Here is a 21423-nt window from a genome sequence, read left to right on the forward strand (position 1 = left end):
GGCTCTTGTCATGAGCTGCCAAGGCTATGGAAGCCCTCTGAGTTCACTGACTCTGATCATTTTTAGACAAGGCCATGGTCAAAGTGGAAGTTCTCTCCTCCCTTCAGAGAAAGGTACCTCCTTCTTTGATGACCCATTCTTTCCACTGGGATCTCACTTGTGCTCACTTGTGGAGATCTTTCATTTAGGTTCCCCCCCCGCCCCAGAGTGTCTTGGCTTTCCATGCCTGAAATACTCTCATGGGCATTTCAGCCGGATCCGCATGCCTTAAGGGCTGATTATGAGGCCAGAGTGCTGTTAGGACATTTGCCATTCTATGGGTCTGCTGTGTTTGAGTATCTTCCCATGGCAAAATGATGTCACTCCCTGGCTTATAGCTTCCAATGGCTTCTGGTTGCACCCAGAATAACTTTCCTTATCATGATGAAGATCCTATGATTTGGCTCCGTCTCCCTCTCTTACTCTCATGAAGGCTGCCTTGCTCTATTCACAAAGCTTTCCTTCCATTGCCTCAGGGACCTGGAGTTCCTTCCCATCTTAGAACACTTGTGTCCATCTTTTGCTCTGTCTGAAATGTTCTATCCTGGGACAGTCACATGTGTGGCTCATTGTTGTCACTCAGAATTTCAACATCACCTTCTCTCCCCTTATAGACTTTTTCCCTGGACACTTTATCTAGCCTCCAGTCTCTCTCCCACCACACCTGGCTTTTGCATCTTCCCAACTTACTCATCGATGTGTACACTCATCACTAACTGTCTCTCCTACCTGGAATGCAAGCTCCAAGAAAGCAAGGGCCTTTTACTTCCTCATTTCTGTATCTCTCAACTCCCCCAACAGTTCCTATCAGAGAGTAGAGGCTTAACAAAATCACTGAACCAACGAATGTGTCACTGAACTTTCCTCAGAAACACACTTTTAATATATTGGCAGATCCATCCAGGACCTGCTATTTGTCCCCAGGAGTTTCATTGAAGATGAAGCCCAAGTGTTATCAGTTGGGTAAAGAATGATTTAATACAAGGACTCAGTAAGAGTTTTGCAGGCGTCAATCTGATATCTACATAGGGAACAGGAAACGACCCTTTTCTACCTGATCTGGTGTAGCAATTTCAAAAGACTTCATTGAAAACTCATTATTCTTCCACTACTATATCGTGGTGGCCAGCGTGCACTTGAGCAGACCCCACACAGAAAAGCTACATCATTGACACCTTCTGAAGGTCTGATTCCTCCTGAGCACTTCCTTGGGTCTCTCAGGGGACACAGCGACATTGACTCTGGACACACTCTAGTGCCAGCGTAGGGACTACCACACATTAGATAGGAGCCAGCCTGGAATCAAACAGTACTGGCCTTAACCCAGACTCCATCTTTCCCCAGAGCAGGTCCAGAGGTAATTAGAAAGAATCTACTTACTGATGGGTGAGAAAACTAAGGCACAGAGAAGTGAGTTGCCCAGGTAGGTAAGTATTTCTAGAGTCTATTGTCTCCTTTCTGAGTTTCAGCTTTGTTGTATGTTTCTGGACAGATTTGAAAGAGGGGATCTGTGACTGCAGTGTCCTTGGGTATCCAACACCTCTGAGCTTCTCTGTTGCATTATCTTCACCAGAATATTCAAAGGTGAGTTTTAGTAGGAATAAGACTTCAAAAAGTTCATGGAAAATTGAATTAAATGATGTTTATTTTGGTGTAATTTTTTTAATTCAGGCATAGGTTTTTGATAATATGTGGTTCCATGAACTTTTTGTCATACCCTCATGTACTAATTTATTGGATAATAAAATTAAATGACGGTGACAGGGCTGGAAATCTATCTCAGGGGTGTTTAACACCAAAACCCATGCTTTGAACCACTTTGCTACCTACCCAAAGGTCTTTTCATATCATTGGAGCAACTGGAGAAAAGAAAGAGGCACCTAAACAATAACTAAAAAATGACAAAGCTCGGCCATGGTTACTGAATTGTATGGAGAACAACTGCTTCCACCGGCTGAACAGGAAGCAGGTTCCAACCACTTGAAAATGACAAATGGAAACTGAGATAAGAGAACAGTTAGAATTCAGTGCTACCCTCCTTGATTCTGAAAATAGCAAAAAAGTAAGAAAAGAAGGAAATAAGGAATGGATCTTGAAAAGCTGGAAGCCAATATCAATTAATTTTCTTCTGTTTTGGTTGAATAGTAAGTACGTGGGTGCTTAAACAAAGCCAGAACTTGGAAAAGGAGAAAAGGTGCTTTTGTGTGGTTAATTCTTTATCAGGTCTAACGTGTCCTCTTAAGCCACTCCTGCAATACTTGGCTGATGAGACAGCCAGAGCACGGAGGAAGGAAATGCGTAAGGCCCTTTTGAAATACTATTTGCTTTTACTGACATTTTCAGTTTGGTCTCAGTTGGCCAATTCTACAAAGGAAAACTGTCTCTCTGAGTGACAGCCCTTCCGGGGCCTCCCTTGTCCAGCATACAAAGGAAGAACAGCTCCTGGGAGGAGAGGCTGGCAGGGAGACCTCAGTCAGATGCCAGGTGAGCTACACACCTGTCTGCTCCTGGCCCAAGTGGCTGCTGTCACTGTTAGTGTGGAGCTGCACGGCAGTTTCTTCCTTATTAACATCCATTCCAGCTTTCCACCTGGCAGACAGAATATGCAAACGCAAGAGAAGCCAACTGAGGCCGAGACTTTTCAGTAAAATCTCGAATTTCTTGTGCAGCAGGCAACAGGACTCTGCCTACATGAGGGTGCCTGAGCATGGGTGTGCAAGTGGGTTCAGGTTCGTGCGCACCTGTGATCAGGCAAGACAGAAGGTAACAGATAAACTCCACTTTGAACAAGGCTTGCCAGTTGTTAGCTATCTGCAAAACATCCCTGAATGAATGTAGAAATCCCTGATAGAGTGAAAATTCCATGACTTGATTTATCATGATCTTTTGAAAACATCTAATTCCCAACCCTAATAGCGTTTAGCCATTTGGGGATTGCACAGATGGTGCCAAGTGGTTCTCTTCAGGTCAACTAGCCAATGGGTGGTCACAATCTCCCTCCTGAGGGTCCCTCTTGTCTTGTAAGGACCCAGCCTTCAGGACTCTGCATCATTTAAGCCATGAATATCAAGACTTCCCAACAGGCTTCCTTAACACTCATAAGCATCTAAATTACTACCCCCAAAGGGTAGCAATAGTCCCAACAGCAATAATAGTAGCCAATACTGACGCACACTTATGATGTCCATGCCAGGCACTCTTCCAAGCAAGTTACAAGGATGAACTCATTTTATCCTTAAAACAACCATATGACATAAGGTTATATTTTTATCTGAACTTTCCAGAAATGGCAAGTAAGGCATAGAGAGAGGGAAGAAAGAAAAAATCAATCCCAGGTTCACGGAGGTAGTAATGATGGAGCTGACATTCAAACCCAACCAATCCGCACACCAAGCATCTGTGGATTTAACCACTGGGCTACTACCCCTAACCCCAAGACAGGTGACTTTAACTGACCTCTCACCCTCACCAAAGCTTAGCTGACATGATTTCCAAGACTTAGGTAGTATTAGAGGAAGGTGGAGGCATGAGTAGTCACAGCAGACCTCTAGACAGAGCCCATGCCTGTGACAATGACACTAGCCAGGCAGTGGACCACCAGAGGGAGGCAGGACCCCCCAGATGTCTGCCAGTGCTCCTGAGATACAGAGACCACTGGGATTAGGGATCCTCTTCGACTTTAGTGGCTAATATTAATGGCTGATTGCAACTCTCAGACAAGCCTGTCCAACTGGACATATATCAAGAGCAGGTTCTGTTGAGCCCTCTGATCTTCAATAAATCTGTGTCATGCAAATAAACCATCGCAAATCCCTCCATCCAGCAGATGGAGTGAGCTCAACGGAAAACACTGACCATTTGAGGCTGCTTGCAGATTGGGAGAGGAGTCTCCCGAGGAAGAAACGCCACCAGGCCTCTGTCCTGCTCATCGCCCCAGGGCAGAGGGCAGCATGGAGGGGCAGCGTTCTGCATCCAGGGGCCTCGTGCAGCCACACGGTCAGAGGCCTGCCAGGGACCTGTCGGGGAGACTAAATGGGAGCTTGTCTCTGGCACCAAATTCACACGAAGGGAGCTTCCTGGGTTTTAGCCAAGACTGGACCAAAGCTGGTTCCAATCCAGACACTGCCACTCACTCCAGGTTACTCAGCTCATTAGTCGCTTAGCCTCTCCAAGACCTGGTGACATGGCAATACCAACCACTCAGGGTTTTCGGGACTATTAAATGAGATGAGATATCACACTTTTGCTATGTCACATGGCACTCGATAATTAGAGCCAGTGAGTATTGCATACTTATTTGTTGCTTTTTGTACTTCAGCTAACCTAATTCTCACAAAAATGCTATGAGGTAGGTACTATTTCCAAACCCATGCTAGAGACAAGGAAACAGAGGCACAAATTGGTCCAATAACATCCCAAAACCATCCAAGAGAGAGAGTCAGGGTTCCAACCCCTGTGCTATGCTCTCTACTCAGCAGGTTCCTGGTTAAAGTTATTCTCACTTGGACAAATCATTAACCTTACCTAGAGTTTCCCCTAAGCCTCAGATCAAGAAAAACAGATCTCTCCAATGAAATCACCCCTGCACATTTCTAACCTTTGCCTGGATTGCAGGGTCTGAGAGGAATAGCTCCTTGGTCTGCTGCAGTCATTTCCTAAGTGGCAGGAAATCCCAGTACCATCAGGTGGGAGGAGAGCACTGTGCAGTTTTCATCCGAGGCTGCCATTATCTACATCTTCCCAAACTTTCCTGAGAGGTGAATGGGGGTGGATCACACGTCTGGCTAGTGACAGAGCTGGGCAGGCAGGGGTTTTCCACTCCCACTCCAGTAGATGCTCTTCAGGGGGATCTGTGAACCTGTGAAATTGTCTGCAAGACTGAAGGGGGCCGGTGTCCAGGTGCGGGTATTTCAGTGGGACAGAGTTGGTGAGTTTTGTTAATTTCTCAATAGAATTCTGTGATACAACCTGGTAAAGAATGACAAGAAATCATTCCCTCCAAAGTCTCTCCATCAATCAGAATCGCCAGGATTCTGGCATGTTTGAGCTTCTCTGTGGGTTTCATGACAGCAGGAACTGCGACTTTCCTCCCTACCCTTGTATCTCCAATATCTAACAGAATGCTCCAGGGTAAGCAAATGTTGAGGAAATAAATGAATGAATGGATGAGTGTTCTTTGTCTCTCCCACCCCCTGCAAGAAAAGAAGCAGACATAGTGGTACATAAAAATCACCTATCAGGCCCCCTCCCTATGTGATCGCTAAATAATTGCCTACTGGGCTTTAAGAATTTTCTGTTGGGAGCTCATACTGTGGTGTGGCAGGTAAAGTTGCTGCCTGCAGTGCCGGCATCCCATATTGGCGCTGGTTCAAGTCCCGGCTGTTCCACTTCCAATCCAGCTCCCTGCTAATGCTCCTGGGAAAGCAGTAGAAGATGGCCCAAGTGCTTGGGCCCCTGCACTCATGTGGGAGACCTGGAAGTAGCTCCTAGGTACTGGCTTCAGATCAGCCCAGCTCCAGCTGTTGCGGCCATCTGGGGGGTGAATCAGCAGATGGAGGACCTTTCTCTCTTTCTGCCTCTGCCACTCTGTAACTCTGCCTTTCAAATAATAAATAAATCTTTAAAAAAAAAAGAATTTTCTGTTGGACACTCAAAAAGTCTCCAAACCAAAGCTTTGTTTCCATGAATGTTTGCTGTTTTGAGAGACAAAGCTTCAGGGTTGTAACTTGCTTTTTATGTCTCAACTTTCAAGGCATCATCTCAGCAATGGGTATGGCATGATCACACACACATACACACACACAGCAAGGCCATTTCTGAGGTCTGATCTCCTGAGAGAGGACAGCAGACATGGTGCATCCCACATGGAAACCACCAGAAGACAGGAGACATCTTATCATGCCCAAAGAAGAAGGAAGTGTTGATTCTCCAAACTAGACTTCTCCAGATGGCTCAAAATGTGCCAGTTTGCTTTCAGATATGAACCACTCGGTTGTGTCTGGTCTCCCTCTGTCACCTCCTTTGGTGGGATGAGGTGGAACTGGATTTCTTTTTTCCTACTAATTTGGTCTAGAGTGGGCCATTTGCATAGAGAAGTTGCTTTATCTTAAGGATGGAATTGGGCCACCCTTGCTACTCAGTAACTTGCCTAAATCCCATGCTTACTTACCATGGGCCATGATAATAATAGGAGCCCTGCCAGGGCACCTATTCAGGGTTCAAGTCTCTCAACAGTTTCTACCCAATTATTGATTGAATTCTCATAACAATCCTAGGTAGTAGGCACTTTTATTATCCCCGTTTTATACAGGAGGTAACTGACTCATTGAGAAGATGTAAATAACTGGAGCTGGTGACTGGTCGAGCCAGGTTCCAGACTGGGCCGTTGGCCAATGCTTTCACAGTGCTAAATTGCAGCTTGTGCATGGAACAGGTACTAAAACTACAGGAAGCCCACTTGCTTTCCTTGTGCTTTTTAACATGTGGAGAAGTGAGCACTATGGGTGAGCTCTAGAGTGAATCTGAGCTTATGACAGATTAGTTTAAGACGAAGTTCCCCCAATTCTGGATGATGAGGCTTCAAGGGCAGGGCCTGTGCCCAAGCAAAGGCCTTTAGGGGAAAAGATGATGCAAAGTGATGGAACTTGCACACTCTCCCTGGGGAGAGAAGACTCTAAAGTCTTGATGGACATTGGCTTTCCCTGACACTGGGCTGGCTTCTCTGACTCTACCTATCGCTCTTCCCATGATCCTCTGGGAAGTGAGAGCATCCAGGCCTCCCACAGCCCTCACACCTACCACCCTTTACATTCTGAAAGCTCTGGCTGCAGTCAGGCAGGGCTAATGATGAGAGGACCTTGGGACCCAGCCCTGGCCCAGGGTGGGGCTACCACCCACAAATTATCCTTGTGACATCTTGAGATATTGGCCGCCAAATGCAATGATCTAGACAGACCGTTAAGACTCTGGGTTGAGCTAGCTGGGAACCTGGCACTCCAGGCTGTCGGCACTCCAACCTGCTGGAGCTCTTGGGAGTCAGCCATGCACAGACAGTGGCAGCCCAAGGAGTTGGGGAGTTCTCTGCGTGTTTTATTTTTACAGTGTTTATCATTAAAAAGCCAGGATTCTATTTCTGTCCTCTGATTTGCTGAGCTCATGTCTCAAACAGCAGATTACCCAACTCATAAACCTAACTGAGCTGATTCTGATTAGAAAGAGGGCCAATTTTTTAAAAGGCCTTATAGCTAATTGGATTCTCCACATTTAAAGCCAACAGGGACAGCAGAGAGCCTCTAACCAAAGTCTCTCGTGACACAGAGAATATGAAGTCACAAAGACCGACCACAGTCACCCAGGCAGTTATGAGAAAAGCAGAATCCTCAGGAGTCTGCAGTCACAGATTCCTGACTCTTACTCCAGTGGTCTTGCTGCTGAACTGTCATTAATCAGAGGTTTGAGCTGGTTGTCCCCAATAAAGCCACCATCCCCCGTCTTAAGGGACATGAAGAAGTTATTCTATTCTTCATTTGTTTGATGTCTTCAAAGCCCAGAAGTTTCCATCTGGGAATCCCTGTTGCCACCCAGGCTGGCCAGTGCAAAGGGCTGGCAGCCTTCCTACTGCCCTCACAGCCGTCGCCCCCATCTCCTGACACCCATGTGATGGGCGCCTGGTAAAAGGATGTATTGTTCAGCATTCGCTTCTGAAAGAGGCCAAAATCACACTCGGTGGCCGAATTGCCCTTGGCTGCCCAAAGCAGACCATGAGTCCTGAGTGACTCAGTCTCTCCCGGAATTGCCCTGGTGGTGGTGGGGGTGTTAATGAGTAGAGAAAACAGTCATACCCAATCATGCCCAGAGCATTTCCTCCTGAGTGTGTCCTGGGTTCCTTTCAACTGAGCTGTTCATCTCTGGGCACTTACAAAGAAATACACCCCGTCCTCTTGGTGCCTGGCTGGCCCCACTGATCTCTCCATCTCTTGTCCGTGGAGCACAGAACCTGTCAGGGCAGCCAACATTGAACCTGGAGGGACCCATAGCAGCCAAACTTTTGGAGAAGAACCCAAAGGGTGCTCTCAATGGTTCTCTGCCCCTTCGGCCAAGGTCTCCTAACAAGCAGCCCAATGCACAGTTCAGAGATCCCTGGGGCGGTTCCCAGAGATGGGGTAAGACCTTGTCTCTCCTCCCAGTGCAGGGATGGTGGTTGGAGTAAGGAGAGGATGTAGAGAAACTGTTCAGGCTTCCTGCTCATGGATCTCACAGAGTTTCTGGCAGTGGAGAAGGTACCCCAAAACTTTTGCTTCACTGCACAAGAATTCTGAAAGGCCAAGTGATCTTTGGGGCTCAACCCTCCAGGAAGACAGTGGAGGGAGAGAAACCACAGTGTGTATGTATGCTTGCATGTTGCCATGGCTACCAGGAAATCCTCTGGCCTCGAAACCTCTATTTTCTTCTCTTTTGGATCTTATTGATTTAGCAGATTGACAAGCACAAACCCAGGATGTGGTGAACGAAATGAAAAAGCCTGTTAGGGGCCCACTTAGGGTTTTTCCTGTTGCAAGTAGAAAAAAAAAAAAGATGGTTCTACTTGGTTTTGTAAGTAGATTATTTTTTTCTGAGTAGTTACAATTACTGCTACATCACCTGTTTTGTACACAGTTCCTGCCCATGTGTAGAGCTGGAACTTGAAGGGACTGGCTAACTTTTGCTTTGGGGAAGGACTCCCGAGAGTGGCAGTAGACTGAGAACCGGTGTCTCACAGGTAATGTCTGTACTTTAGCAGTGATGAGAGGGTCACTGACCTGTTAATGAGTGAGGGGCCTCCCTCTGTGAATAGGATGCACTGGGTGCAGCCCAGGCCTGGTTAATTATAAGCTACATGACCTTGAGTAACTCACTGTGGCCTTCCTTCGTCCCTTGGAACTTGTGAGATAAAAGGAGGAGGGTGGATCTGCCTGCCTGGGGCAATATTAAAATGTCCAAAGGCTTCTCAAAAATCCTGTATGACCTGACACACATAGGCTCCATCTTCTGCAGAACACAATGGATCAGAGTACAGCAGGCTTAGGTAAGCCTGCCCTGTAGGGGTGCCTTTGGCCAGTTATGCTGCACTTTCATATCCCATGAGGCCCAGATGATAAGTACACTGGATCCACTTTACAGATGGAGAAACTAAGGAAGAAGAAACTCCAAGTCTTAGGGAGAGTTTGACAAACTCAGATCTCAACTCAAATTTTCCAAGACTCCTGATTCTCCCCATGGCCCTGTAGTGCTGCCCTCTCATCTTGTGTTGTCAACAAGCAGGGAGGCACAAGCAGCAGTGCTCAGAGGCAGGAGTGATGGTTTCCAGACTTCCCTGCCCTGCCCTGCTCTGATGTCTTAGGCAGGACCAAATTTAAGATCAACAAAAGCACAGCTATCCCTGTAGGAGCTGAGGCGAGGGAGGAGACACAGAACACAGGACTTCAGTCCACCAGCTTCTCATTCTCGCTAAGCCCCTACCCTGCTCCACCAATGGACCTGGCACCTGCACAATGAGGAGGCCTTGTGGACCGGTCTGGAAAACACTGTCATAAGAGCCAATCATGGGCCGGCGCCGCGGCTCACTAGGCTAATCCTCCACCTTGCGGCGCCGGCACACCAGGTTCTAGTCCCAGTTGGGGCGCCGGATTCTATCCCGGTTACCCCTCTTCCAGGCCAGCTCTCTGCTGTGGCCAGGGAGTGCAGTGAAGGATGGCCCAAGTACTTGGGCCCTGCACCCCGTGGGAGACCAGGAGAAGCACCTGGCTCCTGCCATCGGATCAGGCCACAGCGGCCATTGGAGGGTGAACCAACGGCAAAAGGAAGACCTTTCTCTCTGTCTCTCTCTCACTGTCCACTCTGCCTGTCAAAAAAAAAAAAAAAGAGCCAATCATAGCAATGATAATCAATACTTAGGAAGCCTTGTCAGGATCTTTAGTCACCCCACGTGATGGCTGCAGAAACAGACAGCGATCAGCACAGATTCCTGAAGCTCAGAGGCTCAGCCCACATGAAATGCATCATGCAAAAATGCCTGACACATGATACATGCTCAGTACTGTGATTTTCGCATTGTTTCCCCTTGAAATCAAGAACCAAAATATCATGCAGCTTCAAGTTTTTCATAAAGATTGTCCCTAGTTCACTCTGCTGCAGAAAAGAGATAGCAAAGTCTGAATTTCTAATCCTGTTCTGCAGAGATTGGCACTGGGCAAACAGCGAACATGACAAGGTTTGTAGAATCAGAAACTGTAGTAAGTCCTCTGATCCTTCAAGACACAGCCATCCAGGTAGAGGAGAAGAAATGGCCACCAGCAGAGCCCACAGAGCCCATTGTCAACACACAGCCCCTGGAGTCTCCAACTTTGATGTTCTTTCCTCCTGTCTGTCTCTTAAATTCAGCATCTCCTCGAGTAAGAAAAAAAAAAGCCCTGGGCTGAGTGGAGCTGGCACTGAGTCCAACTGCAATCCAGACGTCCCAGCAAGTGCTACATTCACTGACTCTCAGCAGAGCCTTGAGAGATGAGACCTCCATATCGTCCCCATTTCATGGATGAAGTAAGTGAGCCTCAGAGCACAACTGACCCAGCATCCTCCTGTGAAAGTGCCAGAGCCAAGAGTCCAACCTGGTCTCTGATGTGACTTAGCCAAGGCTCAGTTTACCAAGCCCACACCTCCATGCTTGGAACAGGCAGATTCCCACACGGGGGGCTTGAAATGATGTAAACTGTGGGGTATGGGTTTGGGGGTTAGGACACAGCCTCTGACAGCTGAGCCCCTGGTTGGGCTTCCAAGTAACAGTCACACTTACAGAGCACCTACTATGTGCCAGGCTGTACATGGCCTATCTCACTTAAACTCCATGATAGTCACATGAGAGAAGTACTATTGCTATCATGAACCCTTTTTCCAGATAACAAAGCAAGGCTATGAGAGAGTAAGAACTCTGTCCCAGGTTGTACCATTTATGGTTCAGACTGACCTCTTCTCTCTTAGTCACCACATGCAATGCAATTTTCTCTCTTACTACTGCTTCAGGCGAGAAGTAGTACCATGCTTCTCCCCAAATAGTCTGAACACCACTGGGCTAATGTTAGCTAATGTCCCACAAATAGAACCTGTGGATGGGAGCTGATTACTAGTCTGTCCTTGCAAGGGGTGGTTAATAGGCCAAAAAAAGATGGGGAGAATTGCATTCAGAAATCAGCCCTGGGCCGGCGCCGTGGCTCAATAGGCTAATCCTCTGCCTAGCAGCGCCGGCACACCGGGTTCTAGTCCCAGTCGTGGTGCCGGATTCTGTCCCGGTTGCTCCTCTTCCAGTCCAGCTTTCTGCTGTGGCCCAGGAGTGCAGTGGAGGATGGCCCAAGTGCTTGGGCCCTGCACCCACATGGGAGACCAGGAGAAGCACCTGGCTCCTGGCTTCAGATCAGTGAGGTGGGCTGGCTGCAGCGCACCGGCCGCAGCAGCCACTGGGGGGTGAACCAACAGAAAAGGAAGACTTTTCTCTCTGTCTCTCTCTCTCTCACTGTCCACTCTGCCTGCCCTCCCCCCCAAAAAAAGAAATCAGCCCTGTACTGGGACTAGGAGGCCTGTGCCTAAACAGGGCGGATCCTCTAAGAGCCTCAGTAAGAGGAGAAGAACAATGAGTGAGTCGTGTCTCTGCCTGGCTGGGATTAGTAGACAGGCCAGAGGTTGTGCTGTCCCAGGAGGACATCTCTTCCCACGATGACAATGTCTATCACTGGATACTGCAGAGATTGATGCTCTTTAACCCTGCCCCATGCACCACCTCAGTTCACAGACGGGACACTGCCAAGGGCGCCAGAGGCCTTAGCATTCCCAGGCCTCTTTCTCTGTCACTCAAAAAAGCCTAACTGCAGGCAAGTGAGTGAGAGTGCCTGCTTTACAAGGAAAAGGCATGAATGCATTGTCACTCATAAAGTCATTCATAAACCCTTGAGGCTTGGTTGCCAGTGTGCCTTTACCAACAGCTTACTTTATAGTCAGTTCTGACTTTGAGGTGCACTGAGACAGAACAAGACTCATGCCTTTGGGTTAGTTTTCCTCTTCAGCTACATCAACAGCAAAGTGATGTAGCTGCAAAAACATCCAACTGCAACAACAAAGCACTGCAAGGGACTAAGTGGAGGTGTAGATTGCTACTGATCCTGAATTCAGAGGGTTCAGAAGTCGCCAGGTCACATCTTAATAACTCAATCTCTCTCTTTTCTCGTTTTTCAAACAGGTGCTAATGTGAACAGGTGTGTGTGTGTGTAAGAGTGTGTGTGTGAGTGTGTGTCTGTGCACGCAAGCATGTGCGTGCATATGATATGCAGGATCTCCTTCCCACTCCAAGAAGGCTACCAGTATTTAGTCTTCAGATATTGTTTGTATTTGAGAGAGAGAGAGAAACCAAGAGAGCATGCGTGCATGAGAGAGAGAGAGAGTGAGAGAGAGAGAGAGGAAGCTCCCATCTGTTGATTCACTCAGTAAATGCCCACAAAGATAGAGGCAGGCTGTACTGAAGCCAGGAGCCAGGAACTCAACCCAGCTTCCTCGCTTTGGTTGGGCAGGGACCCAACTACTAGAGTCATCACCTGGTGCATCCCAGGGAAACTGGCATCAGGAACCAGAGCCTGGACACGAATCCAGCTACCCCACCATAAGACTCTGGGGTCTTAACTGCTAGGCCCAATGCCCACCCTTCCCCCATTCTGCTTTTGAGTTACACAAACATTTCAAAGAAGAAACCTTGCCAAGGGAGAGAGGTTGGATTGTGAGAACATTTTTAATATCTAGGCCAAGAGATTTCCTGGATTAGTACAGTTTCAATTGCCCCGTGAAGTAATAGCTTGTAATTCATACCTCCTCCTGATCTCTCAATCTGTAAAATCTCTCTGTAACAACAGATGCCAGTCTCAAATGCCAGGCCCCAGAGAACTCACTTCTGACAAGCCTGTAACTCCAACTCAAGCCAAAGGATTTGGACTCACATTTTCACCGTTGATTTCATGTTCAGCTAGAACGGGCCAAACATAATTTCCTGCTTTTAAGGAACATGGCCCATGAAAAGGGCTTGGAAATGGAGGAAGTTACAAATGGACCCTTTGGGAAGTTGTCAAAAAACTAAAGTCTTAATTTTCCTTCAGATAAATGGCCACTGAATATGACAAGGGCCCTCATCTGCTCATTGCCCATTCTTTCACCTTGGACATCGAGAAGAGCTCCAGAAACCTCAGGGTGAGGACAAGCGAGCCTCTTCTGATGAAATCTGTGCCCCTCCTGGCGATGTGGTGCAGTGGGTTAACGCCCTGGCCTGAAGCGCCGGCATCCCATATGGATGCCGGTTCGAGACCCTGCTGCTCCGCTTCCTGTCCAGCTCTCTTCTATGGCCTAGGAAAGCAGTAGAAGATGGCCCAAGTCCTTGGGCCCCTGCAACCATGTAGAAGACCCAGAAAAAGCTCCTGGCTCCTGGCTTTGGATCGGCACAGCTCCGGCCGTTGTGGCCATCTGGGGAGTGAACTATCAGATGGAAGGCCTCTCTCTCTCTCTCTGCCTCTCCCCTCTCTGTGTAACTCTGACTTTCAAATAATAAATAAATAAATCTTTAAAAAAAGAGAAATCTGTGCCTCTCAAAACACCAGTAGTCTTGATAAAGTATGGCACAAGCAATGGATTCACAGCACTTTCTACAAGATACGGACATTTTGTGCCAGTTACCATTCTGAGGGCTGGGGAGACAGACAAAACCTACACCCTCAAAGAGCTTTTCTTCTAGTGTGGGGACAAAGACAGTCTATGGGTTTGTGATTAAATATATGAACAAAGTAATGCTGGATACCGATAGCATTATAAAAAAATAAAAGAGGATATTATAATAGACAATAATAGAGGCTGTTGTGACAGGTGGTCAGTGTGGCTTGGTGCAAGCTTCTATGAACTAATGGGTATATTTTATTCATTTGTCATGGGGCTTTTGGTAGGATAAGATACTTGACAAAAAGAGATATGCATATGTATGTTTATATATATGCATATTTATGTATACATAACTACAGAGGGAGAGAGATTTGGGTTCATCTTTGCCTTCCAGAGTTCGTAAAGACATATTCTGGGACTCTGACAGTGTCTGACAGATGTACGGTGCCCAGTAAATACTTCCTGGGTTTCATGGAGAGCGTGAGATCGGTTGAGAGTCTCATGACTTGGAGGCTAGCGGCAAGCTTCTTACTGATAAGCTATGAGTGCTTGGAGAAACCACGTCACCTCCCCAGACCCAGGTCTCTGTCTCAGACAAGGAAGAAGCTGGATTTGACGAGGTCTGGGTTCTCCGGCCACCCAGCCCTGTGCCTCTGGAAGCAGAAGCCCACGTTGCTTCCTAACTCTCTCCAAACACTCCAGAACCCTGAGCAGCTCCTTCTTGCCTGCAGGGTGGTGGTGTTTCGCTCTGGTCCCAACGTGTCCACAGTGTGATGAATGCGTCAAGCAGGGTGGAGGAGCCAGTAAAAAAGAACTAATAGACAAAACAAGTGTCACCAGCATCCTGTTCTCAGATTACACCAAATGAAGCCTTCCAGCACACTGAGACACACAGAGCTTGCCCCACTGAAGCTGGAGGGAAAACATGGATTCAATTAAGAGAACCTCAGCAGAGTTACTGATTCCCTTAGAGAGAATCCTCCTAAATTACTACAAAGAACCCTAGTGCTCCCTGCAGGGAATTTCAGCATCTTGGACCAATTTAAACCATTTTTCAGATGTGAGACAATCCTCGCCCAAGGCCCCTCTGTGCAGCCCCGACCTAGACAATGGGGATTCATATCCCCCCTCCTACTAGCTGGCTCCCTGGTCCTTGGTGGTCTGGGAGGCTCCACTGTGCCTGGGAAGAGCTGGGAGGGGACCGTTCCCAGCACCTCCTTTCTTGATGATGCTTCCCAGGGTTTCTGGACTGCTTTGTGTCCCTGCACACTCCAGGAGTAGGGACCATCCTGGAAAAGGTGATAGATGCCTTGGATTTTGCAGGCCTCCAGTTCTGGGGTTGAGAGAAGAGATTAACCCCACAAAGGTGGACGGGACTCGGTGGTACAGGTGTAAAAAGGAGGAGGGCACTCAGGATTGAATTCCAGTTCCCACGTTGTAAGAGCAGAACCATCTCAGTCCAGTTTCTTCCCCAGGAAGAACCTGCATTGTTCAGCCTGCAAGGCAGCCTTGATGGACATCAGCCATTCATTTATTCATTCTGTATTTCCCATGCACCTCAACCAGAAGGGATGCACACACATGTAGGTGCGTGTGAAGCCCTAGGCTGCAGTCTGGATGGTTGCAAGTTCTCAGTGAGCCTCAGTCTTTCTCCTCTCACTGAAAGATAAAACCTTGGGTAACCCACCTCAGCTGTTCCAAATGCCAGGGGGATCCTAGGTTCTAAGTGCGTGATGTATTTATACCGTGAAAAATCATTTGTGCTTTGATAATCTGCTGTTTCTTCCCAAACAATAGTCCAAAGTCATACTCTGATGGAATTAAAAGCAAGATGAGAACCTGACATGCATGCAAACACTGCTATTAAAAGGTGCAAAAGCCTTACTCACTTCTGAGGTGTGGCTGGGAGTGGCCAGCTCTTCCTTTCTTTAGAGGAGAGCATAGCTAAGCAGTTAGACATAATTAAAGGTATTTTTGGAGATGAGAGCATGGAACACCCCAATGGATGATGGATAGGCTCTTACTGTACTCAGAAGCTGCACCTCCCACCCTCCAAAACCCCCCTTGCCATTTACAACCAGGTAATCCCAAGGTCATGCTTCAAGTGCGCTCTGGGAGACTCCAAAATCCCCAGAATGAGAAGGAAGCTGTTGCGTTAAACTACCTCCAAGGGCCTCTCTGTACTCGGAGGCCAGGGGACAGCAGCATAAAGCAACACTTCTACCTGAGTGGGAAAAAATACCACCTCATCTTCCGGTCCTCCCCCCATTGCCGGGACAGAAGTCAGGAAAGGCTGATCCTGCCGAAACCAGTGGCCGGGGAGATCACCTGCAACCGTGCAAGTAAAGACAAGACCTGGAGCTGCAGCCTGCTGCCCTGTTGGCTTTCATAGGTGCCAGCAGGAACCAGGGTTCCCGGAACGTCCCAGGCTGCTGTGGCCATTCAGCGGCAGTTGTTCCGGGAAGCTCACGTGGGTGTCAGTGCTTGGGTGTGCCCGCTTCGCCCAGTGCAAGGAGACTGTGTTGCTAATGGTTTGCCCAGAAATGGAACGAAAATCTTCCGAAAGCCATTGGATGGATTTCTCAAGTGCAGCAGGAACATGAGGTGGGGGAGGGGGTGGAAGCAGGGGGGAGGGGCTGCATGGGGGAGGGAGTACGCCAACGATGCTGATTATTACTGTCGAAGGCTCACCTCCTGCCAGTCGTTCTATCAGGAGCTTCATGTGCATGACCATGAGCCAGAGGTGTTAAGAATGCAAAAACAGAGGCTCAGAAAGGTGATGTAAATTTGCATAGGACTGCATACCTTTTAAGTGGCAGGACAGCCTAGCACTAACTTTTGAACCTACACTGCTTTCTGAGGGCCCAGGACACCAGACTCTAATCCCCTTCCTGATCCCTGGCAGCTCAGTGACTGAACCATTCTAGCCTTTAGAAGATGACAGGAAACCTAGCTTTGAGAGACAAGGTTCCCAGCTAAGCTATCTGAAGAGAGGCCTGGTTTTGAATGACTTGAGAAGTTGGGGAAGCTCAATGTAAAGAAGAAACCAGCTGGTTTTTTCCAAAGTTCACAACAATGCTGAGCACAAAAATGACTGCTCCCTTTAGCCTTCCAAGCAATATAAACAACAGGAAGCTGGAAGACATAATCAGGCCCCTTTCCTACACCATGAGTGACAGTCCCGAAGGAAGCCTGCACATTATCTGATGCTGCTGGTTTGAAGGGAGGGTGAGCAGCCCCCAGCAAGGAGTCTGGAGTATCCAAGGCAAACTCTGACCCAACTGTCCCATCTCTAAACAGAACGTGGTTAGCCTTTGTCCTTCATAGCCAACCAAAGTGGTCAGATGTTGCATGCATTCAGCTTGTCCTGTGGTGCCCTTGCAGGAAACCACAGAAGAGACTATTTCTTTCACGCTGCCATCCACGGAAAGGGGTGAGGGAATTGGGGCAGCATGGCCATGAAGAGGGAGGAGACAGTTAGGGCCTGCTTCCTGACTTCCCTTTGTTAAGCTCTTGTCTCTTGTGCCATAGAAATAGATAAACGATCAACATTTTTAAAAAAAAACCTAGGCTGGCGCCGCGGCTCAATAGGCTAATCCTCCACCTAGCGGCGCCGGCACACCAGGTTCTAGTCTCGGTCGGGGTGCCGGATTCTGTCCCGGTTGCCCCTCTTCCAGGCCAGTTCTCTGCTGTGGCCAGGGAGTGCAGTGGAGGATGGCCCAAGTCCTTGGGCCCTGCACCCGCATGGGAGACCAGGAGAAGCACCTGGCTCCTGCCATCGGATCAGTGCAGTGCGCCGGCTGTGGCGGCCATTGGAGGGTGAACCAACAGCAAAGGAAGACCTTTCTCTCTGTCTCTCTCTCTCACTGTCCACTCTGCCTGTAAAAAAACAAGACAAAACAAAACAAAAACCTGAATTTATAACCCTTAGCATGAACTCTAGTAAGCCAGAATCCCACCAACAACCACCCAAACATGGAAGTGGACATAATGCTTTGCAAAAAGAATTCCAACCTCGGGCTCTGCTAGGCAACAGGAACAGGGCATGGAATAGGGCAGACACGCCACTGTGCCATGGAAGTTTGGGCCCAGTGGAGAAGAGAGAAAATAATCAAGTCAACCACACATTATGATGAATGTTGTATCAGAAACATGAGACGCAAGTGGAAGCCAAGACTTTGTTCTAGGAAAACCTCTCCTCTCCAAAGTCATTGCTGTTCCCGAGAAAAGCCCGCCTCAGGAAACATCACTTCAGCTGAGGACTGAGGGATGGATTAGGAGGTAGGAGGCCTGTTTCATGCTCAACGAGGCTCTCGGTTAGGAAACTCTTCCTCAAAAGAAAGCATAAATCATTTTGTTTTTAACAGAGTACACTTTCTGTAGCTCTTTCGTCATTTGTTACTGAAAAGAACCAGCCCAATTCCTGTGTAAGAAGCAATCATATCCTTGAGGCCCATTTTTTAAGCATCCCAGAGTATAGTCATCATAAATCCTCTAACTATTTTAGATGATTTTTAAAAAAGAATGGAAAATACACACACAAGAAAACTCCAATAATCCACTCACAATGCCAGAGTCATGAGCTAACTGTGTGGAGCAAGGGACTACCCACCCAAAACTCCTCTTGTTCATCTTTAGTTTTATTAAAAGGTTGAGATGTTGAGCTCTGGAGCCTTGGGCTGAAGCTATTAGGGGGAATTTCTTCTATGAAAGGAAAACTATTAAAAGAAAATTCAAAGGTCAGTTCCAGACTCTGAAAGAAACTGTCCATTGAGAGCCAATGTACTATGCAGACATGGACATCAACTCTGGGAGTAGAAAACTAGGGGTCCCATCCTGAATCTGTACTAATCAGTTATGACCTTGACTTTTACTGACCTTGGGAGAGTGATTAACTTTCCTCCTATACCAGTGGGTCAAAATGCCAACCACAAAGTTAATGTGAAGCTTGGATCAGATAATGGGGATGAAAAAACTTCACACACATTAAACACTCTAGCAGAATACTGGCATAGGAAAGGGAAGCTGGACATTTCCCTTGGGAGTCATTATCTCATAATTTACAGGAAGAGATGCTTATCCAAGGTCATAGTAATTCCTTTTTAATGGATCATTTTAGAGTAGTGGGCCCCAAAGCATGGTGTTAAGATGGGTTGCAAGTAAATTTCTAATAATAAAGTACTCAAGTGTGCAAAAGATTGACTATTTCTTGTAAGTTACAACAGATCTCAGGTTGTTCTCTAATGTGATTTTCTTTTGCGGAGGAGACAAAAGGATAAAGTTGCAGCTATTATAACTGAACCACAGACCATCTAAGCCTCAAACTGCAGTGTGTCCCCTGCGTGAACTACCCATGAGGTGTGTCTTCTCAGAAAAAGGTTGAGGGTGTGGCTCAGGAATACAGAAACTTAGCTGTGCCTTTTTCCTTTGGCCCAGAAGAATCTCAAATCACAGTTTTACCAAGTGGATGGCTAACCTTGGAGCCTCACTCATTGCAGCATGCATTGTTACCAATGCAACAAAGCTTTTCTAACTTAAACTGATTTTGTTCAGAAATCCTGAGCTTGTGTTTCAGGGGAGGCGAGGCCAGACTCCCAGCATCAGCAGATGGATCCTCATTGATATAGTGAAGCAATGTGGTCTGAGGTCTCCTTGCTGGTGATGGTTCGGCTGTGGGCATGTGGTTCCAATCATTCAATGAGAAGTCAAGAGAAGTTCATTCAAGACTCCTGGAAAAGTCATTCCTTCATTTTAGGAAGCAATGTTTGTTTCATCCGCTGATATTAGATACTGATTATTTTTCATAAGGTGCCTGGAACTGTGGGTTTAAGTTTGAAATCATGAGGGGAGTTCTAAACTACAAGAAGACATGGGGAGTGGCAGAGTGGAAAGATGGAGGGAAAAAAAAAAGCCTTGATAATATCATTGAGCTCCTAGAATTATCCTGTGCCCAGATTTCTTGTTGTTGGAGATAACATATTACAATGGTTGGTTGTTCCGTTATATACAGAGATAGTCCACTGGTATGTATTGATAGGGTCTTCTAAGATGTATGTGATGGCTAACAATCACATGGTTTGATGGCCAGATGGGTTGAAGGTTATGTTCATCCATGAGCATTATAACTCCATTCCTGTGTCTCCTATCCCAGTTGGCACAACTGAGGAAAAGTGAGTGAGAAGGATGGTACCATCACCTCAAGGGGACAGCCTGGACTCTGTTGTTGGGTACAAGACAGAGTTGTGTACAACTGACCATTTGGATTACACATCATCTATACCCTGTCAATTGCTAAGTCTCTGTATTATATCTGTGCTTGCATCCGAAAGCACCTTAAGTGATGTTTTTGTTTTTTGCCTCACTCTTCCGAAAGAATCTACTCTCATTATCTCTAAGAAGTCACTGGCAGCAAAGGAGATTTAAAAAGTGAGGCTCACATAGCAAAATGGCCAAACATCCATACCTCAGATTTCTTACCTGTTCCTCTGCCTGGATCCACGAAATGAACCTGCATGACCACTCAAAGACATCCTGAAAACCACCCCCTACACACATACTAATCAAACCCTGGGCCTCAGCTTCAGCCACAAAACCAAGAAACTGCCAATAAAATAGATGAGATTTGACTGTAAACCAGGGCTGTGCATTCAAGATCCCTAAGTAAGTTATGAATTTTCCCCAATGACTTATAATAACTTCTATACCATGTGACATTTTTCTTTCTCCGGAACAATCCTCTTCCTACCACAGTCTATCACAAGAAAGACATGACCAAAATTGCTTCCAGAATTTGGGGGAGTGAAACTATGTGGTTTTTTCGCCTTATTCTCTAAGATGATCCGAGTGTGAGGCAGTTGGGTTAGGGGCTGCTCTGGCTATAGTCGCTGTGGGGAGCTCTAACTCCTTCCCATCAGATTATCTCTTGGTGCTGAGAGCTAGTAGAGTTCTGAAAAGTCTAACAAATAGGGTCTTCAAGGAGCTCTGAGGAATCTTGCAGACACAGTTAATGGTATTCATCCTACAGATCTTTGGAAGCCTAGATAAGACACAATTTCTGTTACAAAATCCTATGCTTCTCCTTCATGCACTTATCACCATGTAATCAAATCAGATCATCATTAGTTGTCTATATTCTGTCTTTCCAGATAAACTGTAAGCTCCATGAGAGAAGAGATTGTTCCTTTCTTGCTTAAAGGTATATCCTCAGTGCCTAATACAGTAGCATACCTACTGGTATTCAATCAATATGTATCGAATGAACAAGTCAATCATTTGAAAACCATTGATGGTTGATGCAACTCATAGAATTATTCAGAAAGCTGGAAACCTGGCCCAGGCCAGGTTGCTTTGGGTCTTCTGATTCCTAAATGTACATTAAGCCCAAAAAGATATTTAAAAACACCAAATACGGATGTGCAAGGTAGGTGTACAGGAAACCAGCTCTAAATACAGTGAGAGCTACAGTAGAATGTAAGCACCATGGTGCCACTAAAAAATTAGCACCTTTGCCTTTCTCTCTCTCTGCACTCCATATCTTAGAATAGTCAGCCCATGGTCCTGTGTAATTCTCTTCCCTCTATCATCTCAAAGAGTGAAGTGGAAAGAGGACTAGACTGGGAATCAGAGCTCCAGGGTTTGCCACTAACTAGTATGAGCAAGTCATTTGCA

At 46.9% G+C, this 21423-nt stretch overlaps 1 protein-coding gene across 13 annotated transcripts in view; it reads right to left on the reverse strand.

Moving 5' to 3' along the window:
- CD44 (CD44 molecule (IN blood group)) overlaps positions 1-21423 on the reverse strand; it is a 92248-nt gene that overhangs the window by 55945 nt on the left and 14880 nt on the right. The window lies entirely within an intron of this gene.

The sequence above is a fragment of the Oryctolagus cuniculus genome, chromosome 1 (assembly GCF_964237555.1).
Source record: "Oryctolagus cuniculus chromosome 1, mOryCun1.1, whole genome shotgun sequence".
Lineage (NCBI taxonomy): Eukaryota > Metazoa > Chordata > Mammalia > Lagomorpha > Leporidae > Oryctolagus > Oryctolagus cuniculus.